The sequence below is a fragment of the Ursus americanus genome, chromosome 21 (assembly GCF_024610735.1).
Source record: "Ursus americanus isolate L20-20 chromosome 21, mUrsAme1.1.p, whole genome shotgun sequence".
Taxonomy (NCBI): Eukaryota; Metazoa; Chordata; class Mammalia; order Carnivora; family Ursidae; genus Ursus; species Ursus americanus.
In genome coordinates this window covers 5,675,141-5,689,347 of record NC_142147.1, presented here as the reverse complement: position 1 = coordinate 5,689,347, position 14,207 = coordinate 5,675,141, and the positions used below count along the sequence as shown (strand labels likewise).

The window sequence follows — 14,207 nt, the reverse complement described above, 5'->3', positions numbered from 1 at the left end:
GAGTGCAGGGCAAGAGTCGGAATGGAAGACACCAAAATCCAGAGAGCATGTGGGAGAAGTCGCTTTCCCTCTCTGAGCCTCACCTTCTCTATCTGCAAAGTAAATTGGATTAAATGACCCTTAAGGTCCCTTCCCCCCTTGGAAATTCTGTGTCTAGGTGTTTTCCGCCAGAAAAGCAGCCCAAAGCTCCCTCACCCCAAGAAACACACACACTCAATATTAGATTTGTGAAAGTAGGGGGAGGGGACACTTAAAAAACACAGCAGTGTAGGGGAAAAGGTACTAGAAAATCTGGGTTTGAATGTAGATACATATAATTACTTACCTCTTGGCTGACTTTGAGCATGTTACTTAACATGTGTAAGCCTGGTTTTCCCATCTGTAAAATGGGGTAACACACTCAGTGAGGTAACTCTGAAAAAGCCAAGAGTTTGGAACCTAGTGCTGTAGGTCGATCTTACTCATCCTTGTCAAGAGAATGCCATACTTGGATTAAATAAATTACCAATAAAGGGGAAAAGGGAACGGAAAGAGCAGAAATGAAAATCTGCCTGAATATTCCTGTGTTAGCAAACTGGCTTGCCCACCACGGACAGTTATTTGGACTTCTCATCAATGGTTCCACCCCCAGCACCTATTTCGACACTGTCTCCTTCCTAGCCTTTGTCCCAGTGGCCAGGTATTCGGCCTCCAGGTAAAAGATCCCCCACCCCCAGGAGCTTGGCTCCTCTAAGGATTCCACTGCGTTCAACGTCATGTTCTCACCCGCTCTTCCCAGTTGTGGAGAAACACACCCACACACCCGTCCACCTCTAAAACACATTTAACCTTGACGATGTAAACACAGCCCCTCACTCTTCACCTGAGGGTCGGTGCACTTCCTGTTGTCTCCACCCCAGATCAGAAGGGGCAGGGGAGCTGGGAGGGTGGGTGGGCATAGGGAGGTGAGCACAAATCCATTTGCAAAACTAGGAAAAACAACACCTAGCACACAGGCCATCTACGTGGGCTCACACGTCATCATTGTAGAAAACAAGTTAATGTCCCAGTTATGTTCTTTGCCAACCTGTCATGCCTGCAAGAGAAGAAAGCTCTCTTTCTTGCCTGTGAACCACACTTGACAATTTACAAAGCACTTTCATACTTACCACTGCATTTGAACCGGATAGACATCAATGAAGTGAAATAGGCAGGCATTATCCCCATCTTGCAAATGAAGCTCAGAGAGATGAAGTGACTTATTCAGGTGGCATAGTCAAGTGCAGAGCACGAACTGTGATTTTGAACCCAGTGCTTTATTATTATTTTTTTAACGATTTTATTTATTTATTTGACGGAAAGAGAGACAGCCATCAAGAGAGGGAACACAAGCAGGGGGAGTGGGAGAGGGAGCAGGCTCCCAGCAGAGAAGCCTGATGCCGGGCTGGATCCCAGAATGCCAGGATCACGCCCTGAGCCAAAGGCAGAGGCCTCACGACTGAGCCACCCGGACGCCCCCGAACCCAGGGCTTTAGTCCGTACATGCAGGGACCAGGCTTGTGTAGCTCTCTGGGTTTGGCAATTTGCACTGCCATTGCAATGCACTGAGCCCTAGAAAGGCTTTTGGGTGGTAGATGTGATGATGGTGGTGGTAATAGAGTGAACTTTGCCTTAAATTGCCGTCTTCACCAGATTGGGGTGGGGCAGGAGCGGGCTCCGCAATGTTAAAAATAAAACCTCATTGAAACAGTCATGAAAGTCCTCCCTGTGAGCTGGACGAGAGCTCCCAATACACAGTAAGTCCTTGACAAAACACACGGTTGGAGAGTCATTTGTTTGCAAGCCATGGTAGTCATTCCTTAACAAGTTTTTACTGAGCACCTCCCAGGTGCTGACCCGCGCTCTGGGACTGTAGTGAGTCACAGATGGTCCTTGCCTGCACAGACATACCATTTCTTAGGAACGGCAGACCTCCATTAGATAAGCACACACACAAGCATGGGATTACGAACTGTGATAACTGCTGGGGAGAAAAAGGACAGAGTTTTATGAGTATTTATAGCCCAGAAGGCTGAGTGAAGGTTTCCCTTCACTCAGAGGAAGTAGCCTACGAACTGCCCAGAGAAGCCTGGCAGGATGATAAGGGGCAGCAGTACTGATGGGTGCGAGATGAGTGAGGGATGTGCCCTCACTCATCAAGGCAAGACGTGCCTGAGAAGTAAAAGTCGGGGGAGAACTTGCCTTCAACCAAGGGGTGTGGTCCGTAGCCAGCCTCCACCTGCCAGTGCCGTCAGGGTCTGCCTGGCTCACACTGAACTGCCTGGCCCGAGGTTGCCATCACACCCTAACAGGAGAAGCCTAGGTTCAACGATCGAGCAAGACTCAGCAAGTGCTGGAGCGGTATTTGCTCTTTGCTCCACGGCTTCCCCGGGAGGTTGGCCGAGGCCTTGGCAGGCCTGTTTCACGGGGTTTTTTTCTCTGCCCAATTCCTGCTGCCTCCCATTCCTCTTATAGAAGAAGATCTCTCCTATCCATCTTGCACTTCACACTCCATCTCAGTGTCATCGATGAGGCACAAAACGTCCCGGGCCAGGGACTGCCGAGGAGCTCCAAGAAGGCTAGGGTGACTGCAGGGCAGACAGGGAGGGAGGGGGCAGGGCTGGAAGACAAGGGTCAGAGGTGAGTGGTTTAGGAGGCAGCCTCGGTCCTAAATGTAAGAATTTCAGTTTCAGGGGCGCCTGGGTGGCACAGTCGTTAAGGGTCTGCCTTCGGCTCAGGGCGTGATCCCAGAGTTCTGGAATCGAGCCCCACATCAGGCTTCTCCACTAGGAGCCTGCTTCTTCCTCTCCCACTCCCCCTGCTTGTGTTCCCTCTCTCGCTGTCTCTCTCTGTCAAATAAATAAATGGAATCTTTAAAAAAAAAAAAAATTTCAGTTTCATCCTAAGAACAATTAGAAGCCTCTGGAAGGCTTAAGGTAGGGGAGTCACGTGATCATATTCATGTTTAAATTCTGTTGCATAAGGAGGGATTGGAGAGGGGCAGTTGAAGGTGCGGGAGGATGAACTGTGACACCAACAGTCCAGTGGCGGCCTGGACTAGGGAAGGGTGAGAAACAGCCAGGCTCTTCTGCATCCCCAGAATCTAGTATATCACCTGTCGCACAGAAGATCTCAGTAAATTTTTGTTGAATGAATGAATGAAGTAGACTCTGTAAGATCTGTGCTCTCAAGGTGGCTGCAGTCAGGAGAAGGACAGTGATTGTAAGTGTGATAAGGGTGGCCCCCAAGAGTGCCGAGCAGCCAGTCCTTGGAGTCAGTGAGGGCCATTCCACTCAGTGGAACACAAAGTGAGGGGGTCTTCCAAGAAGAACAGATGGGCATTATGGGGCTACAGGGAGGGATGGGTGACCTTCCAGAATGTCAAATCATGTTCAAGCTGGGTGCTTGGGTAACTTACAGGTAACTCTTGATCTCTTGCTCCCCAGGACACTAGAGGAGCTGGGTGAAAGTTAGTGCCCTCAATAAACAAATGTCTTGGCCCAGGACAATGACTCTAAAGTATTACCCAAGGAGCCCCTGAATGTTTGCCTAAAACGCAGATTCCAGACTTACCGGTTCTGAGACTCTAAGGGTGGGTTTGCCCAGGGATTTTCCTATAATTGGGATTTTTAATTAAAAAAAAAAATTTTTTTTTGGAGAGAGAGACAGAGACCATGAGCAGGGGGAGGGGCAGAGGAAGAGAGAGACTCTTAATCATTCTCCAGGCTCAGCCCAGAGTCAGACGCAGGGCTCCATCTCATGACCCTGACCTTGTGTCCTAAGCCGAAATCAAGAGTCCAATGCTTAACTGACTGAGCCAGTCAGGCACCCCTCCTATAATCAGGATTTTGGTGTGCACCAAAGTTTGAGAACCACAGGTACAATGCAAGGCTAGGCAGTATCATAGTGGGAAAAGCATAGATCAGAGAGTTCTGAATTCTGGTTCCAAATCTGTCACTGATCTGTTGTGTGACCTTGAGCCAGCGCTGTCCTCTTCTTTGGCCTAAGCCTCCTCATCTGCAGAACTACCTGCATTTCCACCTGATTTCTGGGTTACTGGCTCTAGCTTGAAGACATTCCAGCCTCCCCTTCCAGCCCAACTGACTCCCTCAGTCACAGCCGCAAACCTCTGCTCACCGAGCCTCAGTCTCCTGACCTCTCAGTGAGGTGATTGTCGACAGTGTCTTCCTCAGGGGGTTGCTGAGAGAATTAAAATTATATATTTAAATATATATACTTACATAGCTTAATTATAAATATATATTTATATATTTAACAGTTTTAAAACAAGCTCTGGCGAATTTTATTAAAGAAAAATTTTGCACAATTTACTTTTCACCAGTCTGTTCTGACACGCTTCTAATGATGTTAGAATCACGTGGATCGATGATAGCCCAAGCGCGTACTCTGTAGTATTTCCCACATGTTGTGCCCAATTTAGTATGATTGCCACTGTAGTGATGGACACCAGTTTTGGCCAATATGGCACAGTATTCTACCTCTGATTTCCTCAAGACCGAGCAGCTGTTGGCAAGGATGACCAATTTTGCTTTACCATGTCTGATCATCCCAGTCTGCTGGTGCCCCAGCATGTCCTTTTCACTTTTCTTAACGAGTCGGATCCTGAAGTCGGACTCCAGCGACTTTTTCATCTTTTTGTGGCCCTCACCTACCTGCCATAGGTATTGGTCGGCCCCAACTGAGAGCAGCCCAAGATGGTCTGGAGCTAGAAAGACTAAAATGATCCCTCTTTCTTCCTTCTCCTCTCCCTCCACTCCCCTCTCCCTCCCTTTGTTCCTCCCTCCCTCTCTTTTCTCTTTTCCTTCCTTTTTCTTCTTTCTTTCTTTCTTTCTTTCTTTCTTTCTTTCTTTCTTTCTTTCTTTTTCTTTCTTTCTTTCTTTCTTTCTTTCTTTCTTTCTTTCTTTCTTTCTTTCTTTCCTTCTTTCTTTCTTTCTTTCTTCCTTTCAGTAGGCTCTATGTCCAGCATGGGACTTGAATTCATGATCCCAAGATCAAGAATTGCGTGCTATACAGGCTGAGCCAGCCAGGTGTCCCTAAAATGATATTTTTGAAGTTTATTTTCCTTATGGATATTAGGGTACATTAGAAAGTCTGAAAGAATAAACACTCTATTGTTAATGGTGGTTGTCTTTGAGTGGTGGGCTTATTGGTGACTAATCTTTCTCTTTGTTTAACGTATTATCAATGTTTTAAAAAATAATGATAAAAATAAAAATAAGTTTTAAAAAAACAAACAGAATTACCACATTCTGGGTAAACTGTATATACAGAGGAATTGAAAGCAGGGACTTGAACAGTTATTTGTACACCTATGCTCATAGAAGCATTACTCACAATTGCCAAAAGGTGGAAACAACCCAACAACTGTCCCTTGACAGATGATTTGTTAAACAAATGTAATGGAATGTTATTTGATCTTTAAAAGGAAGGAAATTCTGACATGCTGCAACATAAATGAAAGGTAAAGACATTATGCTAAGTAGAAAGGACAAAGGCACATTCTTCAGGCACAAAAGAACAAATATTGTGATTCTGCTTCTATAAAGGGCAGCCAGAATAGGCAAATTCATAGAAACAGAAATTAGATTACCAAGGGCTGGGGGAAAGGAGGAAAGGGAAGCTGTTGTTTAATGTGTAGAGAGTTTCAGTTTGAGATGACAAATATGTTCTGGAGACGTTGGTGATGGTTACAGAAGAACATAAATGTGCTCAGTGCCACTGGACTATACGCTTAAAAATTCTCAGAATAGCAAATTATATATTATGTATATTTTACCGTAATAAAAAATAATCACAAGGATTTCCTGTATGTTGCGAGAAAAGTTAAAAAGGGAAACGATGTAAATCGTCAAATGCTTATGGCCTTGTTTCAGAGATGGCTACTGAGCGCGTCTGGGGGGCATTTGCTCAAGCTCCTCCATCTCTCTCTGCCACATACCAGTCAGCGCCCATCCTTGCCCTTCATGATTCCCTTTCTAAACGAAGGCCTCGTTTGTTTTTTTTTTTTTAAAAAGTCAGGCTGGAGATTTTAGGAGAAAATTAAGGGGGGGATTTTGTTGAGATCCCATCTGCTCTGAGTCAGTTGAAGGCAAATGATTGCCTCCCTAACAAGCAAATATTAGTTGAGTTGAGCTAATAGCCAGAACACACCTATCAGTAAAGCTTTCAAAATGACGTGCAAAGTGGGTTAAAGATAAACTTGTAAAGATACAAAGCCAGGCCAGAAAGGCCACTAGCATGTTCAACATAAGTGTAATTTACAGAGATCGAGACAGAATAAAGACATTTCACAAAAGCAATATTTAGAGTTCAGTATTGCATTGATAACATTTCAAAGCAGAGACAGCATGTTGTGGTCTTAGTGACCGACTCAACAAAATCCAGGAGGTATGGGAGCAGGACAAGAGGAAAGAGTAGAGGAGCGAAGGAGAAAGAGCAATTGTATAAGCTTCAGGAGCAAAAACAACCTCTTTCATTCAGAGTATGTTTGTTGTTTCACATTCCTTGATTTCTTGCTTCCTGATCCTGCAGGGATATGAGCTCTTTGACTTGACTTCTTCAGTCAAAGACCTTTGGGAAAGATTTCAGAAACAGTCCGAACGACCAAAATAAAAGAGAATCCTTAGCAGCAAATTCAGTGACTTTAGCCATTCAGTGCCTTAAAGCACAGACAAAATATTAAGCAATGGCTCGAATCAATATTTCCAGCTGGTTCCCTCTCCAACTTTTCCCAGATATTTTCTTCATGAAGCCACAGAATCTTTAACCTAGAGAGGCTTGCAAAATAGTTTCAGGACCTAGGAACTTAAGAGAAAAAATATTTATTCAAGGCCTTAGGCTTTGTAGTTCTCATTTATTCTTTTAGCTTTTAAATTCTAGTTCTTGTCCTTTCTTCAGATCCTTCTGTGTTTTAAGAAAGGAAATGTGTTTCTTATTTTATGCCTGGGGAACAGGCACAGATATTTACCTAGAACATTATCTGTGATTTGGGTTTAGCACCAGGGTGGCCTGGCACAAAGCTTTCTTTATTAATAAAAATGTTTTTTAAATTATAGCTAATGTTTATTAAGCATTTGTAATGTGTCAGGCACTGTGCTAAGCACTTTACTGCCTTGTCTCATACCAGCTCAGAACAACCCTATGACATACTTACTACTGTGATCCCCATTACATAGATAGGAATACTGACGTTCAGAGATTGGGCTACTTGTGAAGATCACATAGCTAATAAGTGGCATAGCTGAATTTGAACTTAGGACCCAAAAGGTTAAAGGCTCAGTCCCACAAACACCCCACTTTGACTAGTCACAGGTAGAGTCCCCAAGCTACCTTCACTTCTGCCCAGACAACTACAGACTCCAGAGTCCCATGACACCTTACTGAGGCTCAGTAATTCTCTAGCATGATTCACAGAACTCGGGAAAGCACTATCCTCATGATTACAATTTTGTTATGAAGAATACAACTCAGGGGTGCCTGGGTGGCTCAAGCATCTGCCTTCGACTCTGGTCATTATCCCAGGGTTCTGGGATTGAGTCCTGCATCAGGCTCCCAGCTCAGCAGGAAGCTTACGCCTCCCTCTCCCCCTCCCCCTGTTTGTGTGCCCTCTCTCTCTCTCTCTCTCTCTCTCTCTCGCTGTCTCTCTCTCCCTTGCTCTCTCTCTCTGTCAAATAAATAAAATCTTTTTAAAAAAAAAGAAAGAAAAAATACAACTTAGGAGCAGCTAAATGGAAGAGATGCATAGGGCAAGCACAAAGTTTCCTTGCCTTCTCTGGGCGAGCCATCCTCCCAGCAAATCCATATGTTCACCAACCCATAAGCTCTCCAAGCCTCCTTGTTTTTATCAAGGCTTCGTTAGGTAGGCATGATTGCTTACATCATTGACCATTGAACTCAATCTAGACTCAGTCGGTTCCCTGGAGTTTGCCAGGTGGGGCTGACCGTTCCAGCCCTCTCATCAAGTTCATGGCCAGCCCTTCCCTTGAAACTATCAAGGTCTCACCTTGAGCCACCTTGGTAGCATGAACTCAGATATGGTTAAAGGGACTCAGGAATAACTAAAGTTACTCCTAATACTCAGGATATTCCAAGGGTTTTATGAGCTCTGTGCCAGGAACTGGGAACAAAGACCAAATATGTTTTGTTTTATCATTTTACTCACTTTTTTCATCATGATAAGCGTCTCTTTAATCCCCATAACCTTTTTCCCCCACACCCACCTCCCCTCTGGTAACCATCAGTTTGTTCTCTATAGTTAAACGTCTATTTCTTGGTTTGTCTTTCCTTTTTTTTCCTTTGCTCATTTGTTTCTTAAATTCCACACATGAGTGAAATCGTGTGGTATTTGTCTTTCTCTGACTTATTTCACTTTGCATTATACTCTCTAGCTCCGTCCATGTCATTGCAATTGGCAAGATTCCACTTTTTATGGCTAAATAATAGTCCGTTATATATATACACCACATCTTCTTTATCCGTTCATCTATCGATGGACACTTGGGCTGCTCCCATAGTTTGGCTACTGTGAATAATGCTGCCCTAAACATTGGGGTGCATGTAGCCCTTTGAATTCATGTTTTTGTATTTTTTGGGTAAATACCTAGTGGTTCTATTGCTGGATCATAGGGTAGTTCTTTTTTTAACTTTTTGAGGAGCTTTCATACTATTTTCCAGTGGCTGCACCATTTTACATTCTCACCAACAAGAGGGTTCTTTTTTTTTCTCCACATTTTCACCAATGCGTTGTTTCTTGTGTTTTTGATTTTAGCCATTCTGGTAGGTGTGCAGTGATACGTCACTGCAGTTATGGTTTGCGTTTCCCTGATGATGAGCGATGTTGAGCATCTTTTCATGTGTCTATTGCCTATCTATATGTCTTCTTTGGAGAAATGTCTGTTTAGGTCTTCTGCCCATTTTTAAATTGGATTTTTTTGGGGGGGGTATTAAGTTGTATCAGTTCTTTATATATTTTGGATATAACCCTTTATCAGGTATATTATTTGCAAATATGTTCTCCCATTCTGTATGTCACCTTTTGATTTTGGTGATTGTTTCCTTTGCCGTGAAGAAGCTTTTTATTTTGATGTAGTCCCACTGGTTTATTTTTGCTTTTATTTCCCTTGCCTCAGGAGACATCTCTAGAGAAATGTTGCTATGGCCAATGTCAGAAAAATTACTACCTGTGTTCTTTTCTAGGATTTTTATGGTTTCAGGTCTCACATTTAGGCCTTTAATGTATTTTGAGTTTATTTTTGTGTATGGTGAGAGAAAGTGGTCCAGTTTCATTCTTTTCCATATGGCTGTCCAGTTTTCTCAACGCCATTCGTTGAATGTCTTTTTCCCATTGTATATTCTCTCCTCCTTTGTTAAAGATTAATTGACCATATAACTGTGGGTTTATTTCTGAGTTTTCTGTTCTATTCCATTTATCTGTGTGTCTATTTTTATGCCAGTACCATACTGTTTAATTACTAGCATTTTGTAATATAACTTGAAATCTGGAATTATGATACCTTCAGTTTTTTTTTTTTTTTCTTTTTCAAGTTTGCTTTGACTATTTGATCTCTTTTGCGGTTCCACACCTATTTTAGGATTGTTTGTTCTAGTTCTGTGAAAAAATGCTATTGGTATTTTTTTGATAGGGATTGCATTAAATGTGTAGATTGGTTTGGGTAGTATAGACATTTTAACAATATTTGTTCTTCCAACCCATGAGCATGGAATATCTTTCCATTTCTTGGCATCATCTTGAATTTCTTTCATCAGTGTTTCATAATTTTCAGAGCATGGATCTTTCACTCTTTGGAAGTTTATTCCTAGATACTTTACTGTTTTTGGTGCAATTGTAAATGGGATTGTTTTCTTAATTTCACTTTCTGCTGCTTCATTAGTAGCGTACAGGAATGCAACAGATTTCTGTACATTGATTTTTGTATCCTTCAACTTTACTGAATTAATCTATCAGTTCTAGTACTTTTTTGGTGGAGTCTTTTGGATTTTCTGTGTAGAGTATCGTGTCATCTGCAAACAGTGAGGGTTTTACTTCTTCCTTGCCAATTTGGATTTTTTTTCTTTGTGATTCCTAGTTGCTGTGGCTAGGACTTCCAGTATTATGTTGAATAAAAGTGATAAGAGTGGACGTCTTTGTCCTGTTTCTGACCTCAGGGGAAAAGCTCTCAGTTTTTCACCATTGAGTAGGATGTTGGCTGTGGGTTTTTCAGATAAGGCCTTTAATATGTTGAGGTATGTTCCCTTTATTTATTCATTTTTTAAAATATTTTATTTATTTATTTGACAGAGAGAGACAGACAGACAGCGAGAGAGGGAACACAAGCAGGGGAAGTGGGAGAGGAAGAAGCAGGCTCCTAGCGGAGGAGCCTGATGTGGGGCTCGATCCCAGAGCACCCGGATCACGCCCTGAGCCGAAGGCAGACACTTAACCGCTGTGCCACCCAGGCCCCCCAGAGGTATGTTCCCTTTAGACCTATTTTGCAGAGAGTTTTTATCATGAATGGATGTGGCACCAAATATATTTTTTATTATATCACAACAGCATATAGTTGAATCCTGTTTATTTTAAAAGCCATTCCACCAATCTATGTGGGGTTTTTTTTTATTCAAGTATAATTAACATACCATGTTTTATTAGCTTCAGGTCAACCTATTACTTTTGATTGAGATTTTAACCCATTTACGATAATAGTAATTACTGATAAGAAAGGACTTACTACTGGCATTTTTGTTACTTGTTTTCTGTTTGTCTTACAGATTATTTTTGTCCCTCACTTCCACCATTACTTACCTTCCCTTGTGTTACATCAATTTTTGTAGTAACATGATTTGATTGCCTCCTTATTTACTTTTGTGTATGTTCCATAGTTTTGCTGTGGTTTCCATGGGGCTTACATATAACTACCTGATGTTAAAACAGTCTATTTTAAGTAATCTCTACACCCACTGTGGGGCTTGAACTCACAACCTCGAGATCAAGACTCGCACACGCTAATGACTGAGCCAGCCAGGCACTGCCTGACCGTCTACTTTAAATCGATACCAACTTGACTTCAATCACGGACAAAAACTTTACTTCTTTATAGCTCCATCTCCCCACACTTCGTTTTTAATGTCAGAGTTACATCTTTATATGTTCTGTACCATTTACATGGATGTATAGATATTCACAAGGAGGAACTGGAAGTAAGTCTATACGTAGAGAACTAGCATCTTGGCCTTCCAGCTGCAAGGTGTTGGTTCTGGGCCCCAGCTTTTCTTTCTTCCCTCAGACTAAGGCACTCAGCTTGCTGGATATGATACTTGATTAGACACCATGATCACAAGAGCAGAGTTCCTCATCCTCACTGTGTCGGGACACAGAGGAAGGAAGCTCTTAGCTTTTGAAAAGTTTGGGGAAATAGGGGCACCTGGGTGGCTCAGTCGTTAAGCATCTGCCTTCAGCTCAGGGCGTGATCCCAGGGTCCTGGGATCGAGCCCCACATCAGGCTCCTCCGCTAGGAGCCTGCTTCTTCCTCTCCCACTCCCCCTGCTTGTGTTCCCTCTCTCACCGGCTGTCTCTATCTCTGTCGAATAAATAAATAAAATCTTTAAAAAAATAAAAAAAAGAAAAAGAAAAGTTTGGGGAAATAGAGCATAGAAAAATAATATATCTGAGAAAAAGGCAGATCTGACAAAGAGTTGATGATGTTGTGCTAGTCTTGAGCACCAAGGTCCCTACTATGGTCAGGGTCTCACAGAGGTCAAGAAAGGCTCCAGCCAATTCCATTATTTAAGGGTCACTTTAATTAAGGAGAAGAAAAGGCCAAAGCAGGGTACAACAATTGTGGCATCCTTTTATTTATTTATGTATTTAGTAACATTTTTTATGTTTTTATATAAAAATGTTCAAACTCATAGAAAAGACACCCATATACCCACCGACTCCATTCAGTAACTGTTAAATTTTTGCCATATTTACTTCATTTATAGATAAATACTTTGTCAAATCAAAGATGCCATTGATTGTAAGATACCCCATTATTTTATTTAACAATAAAAAAGAGAAAATACTGCCATTAATTGTTTAAACACCGTCAATTTATTTCTTTTTTCTTTTAACGATTTTATTTATTTTACTTGAGAGAGAGAGCACAAGCAGGGGGAGCAGCAGAGGGAGAGGGAGCAGCAGGCCCCCCACTGAGCAGAGAGCCTGCCGTGGGACTAGGTCCCAGGACCCTGGGATCATGACCTGAGCTGAAGGCAGCCATTTAACCAACTGAGCCACCCATGCACTCCAAACACCACCAATTTCTAAGATACATTCCAGTTTCAGGGATATTAAGATTTTAAAAAGTGTGTCTGAAGATTATGTGTTATAGAACTCTATTACACGAAGTCCCACATCAAGTCAAACTAGTCTGTGGTGAAGAGATCAGCAGAACAGTGGTTCCCTCAGTGAGGGACTGGAGAGGAGATTAATTTGGAAGAGGCAGGAGGAAATTTTCTGGGGAAAATATTCTGTATTTTGATAGAATAGTGGCATTTGTCAAAACTCATTTCACCGTAAGATTTAACATCTGTATATAGTACATAATATTGTGTGTATTATACATCAATTAGAAATTAATGGGGCACCTGGGTGGCTCAGTCAGTTAAGCATCTGACTCTTGATTTCGCTCAGGTCATGATCTCAGGGTCATGAGATCAAGCCCTGCATTGGACTCCGATCTGAGCATGGAGCCTGCTTGAGATTCTCTCCGCCGCCTTTCCCTCTGCTCCTCCCCACCCGACCTTCTAAAAAATAAAATTAAAAAAAAAAGAAATTAAAATAACAAAATATGACTTGAAATTTGATTTTTTTTTGATAGACCATTTTAAAAATAAATTACAGTAAGTTCTTCAGCATGCATCTCCAAAAAATAAGAACATTCTACTATATAACTGCAATGCCATTATATCAGACCTAAACATTTAACAATAGTTTCATAATATCATCTTTGGTTCATATTCAAATTTCTCTAAGTGTAATTGTCTAATATTTTGTATGTTGTCTTTAAACTTTTTCTTAGAAAATAAAACACATATAAAGAAAACTATAGCAAACATACATAGCTACCACTTATGACAAAAGATAGAACTTCGCTGGCCACCTCAGAAGCAATCCATATATTTCCTTCTCAATCACAACCAACCCTTTTTCAAAGTGACCACAATTCTGAGCAAGATTCCCTGAGTTTCAGCGTGTGGATAGCAGGTTGGTTGTTTCTGTGCCCTTTATACTCAGTTGGATACAAAATCTTTGGCTCACATTTTCTTTCCTAGATATCTTAAATATGTGACTCTATTTTCTTCCAGCATCAAGAATTGCTGTTGAAAGTCTAATGAAGATCTAATTTTCTTTTTTTTTTTTTAAGATTTTATTTATTTATTTGACAGAGAGAGACAGCCAGCGAGAGAGGGAACACAAGCAGGGGGAGCGGGAGAAGAAGAAGCAGGCTCATAGCGGAAGAGCCTGATGTGGGGCTCGATCCCATAACGCCGGGATCACGCCCTGAGCCGAAGGCAGACGCTTAACCGCTGCGCCACCCAGGCGCCCCGAAGATCTAATTTTCTTCCCATTATAATTCACTTGGATTTTTGGCCTTGCTACAAAAAGGGCCAATTTTATTCTCTTTCTTTTTTTTCTTTTTTTTTTTTTTTAAAGATTTTATTTATTTATTTGACAGAGATAGAGACAGCCAGCGAGAGAGGGAACATAAGCAGGGGGAGTGGGAGAGGGAGAAGCAGGCTCATAGCAGAGGAGCCTGACGTGGGGCTCGATCCCACAATGCCGGGATCACGCCCTGAGCCGAAGGCCGGCGCTTAACCGCTGTGCCACCCAGGCGCCCCTATTCTCTTTCTTTAAAGTTTAGAATACGTCTTAGTATTTGTCTTTCTGGGTCAATATTTTCAGTTTTAAGGTGTGCCTATTCCAAATGTAGTTTCAAGTCTTTATTTTTTATTTTTTGGGGGGGGGGGTGGAGGGGCAGAGGGAGAGAGAGACTCCTAAGCAGACACCACATCCAGTGTGGAGCCTGAGAGGGGCTTGATTTCATGACCCTGAGATCATGACCTGGGCAGAAATCAAGACTTGGACAACTTAACCAACTGAGCCACCCAGGCGCCTTGTTTCAAAT

The 14,207-nt window shown here is 42.3% G+C and overlaps 2 pseudogenes across 1 annotated transcript in view; one reads left to right on the top strand and one right to left on the bottom strand.

Annotated features, from left to right (window-relative positions):
- Positions 1-14,207, top strand: part of LOC123776584 (large ribosomal subunit protein eL32 pseudogene) — a 38,076-nt pseudogene that overhangs the window by 693 nt on the left and 23,176 nt on the right. The window contains exon 2 of the transcript XR_015728005.1: positions 10,339-10,505. The product of XR_015728005.1 is annotated as a large ribosomal subunit protein eL32 pseudogene (transcript). The remainder of the gene's footprint in view (positions 1-10,338; positions 10,506-14,207) is intronic.
- LOC123776648 (large ribosomal subunit protein eL30 pseudogene) lies at positions 4,347-4,670 on the bottom strand (annotated as a pseudogene).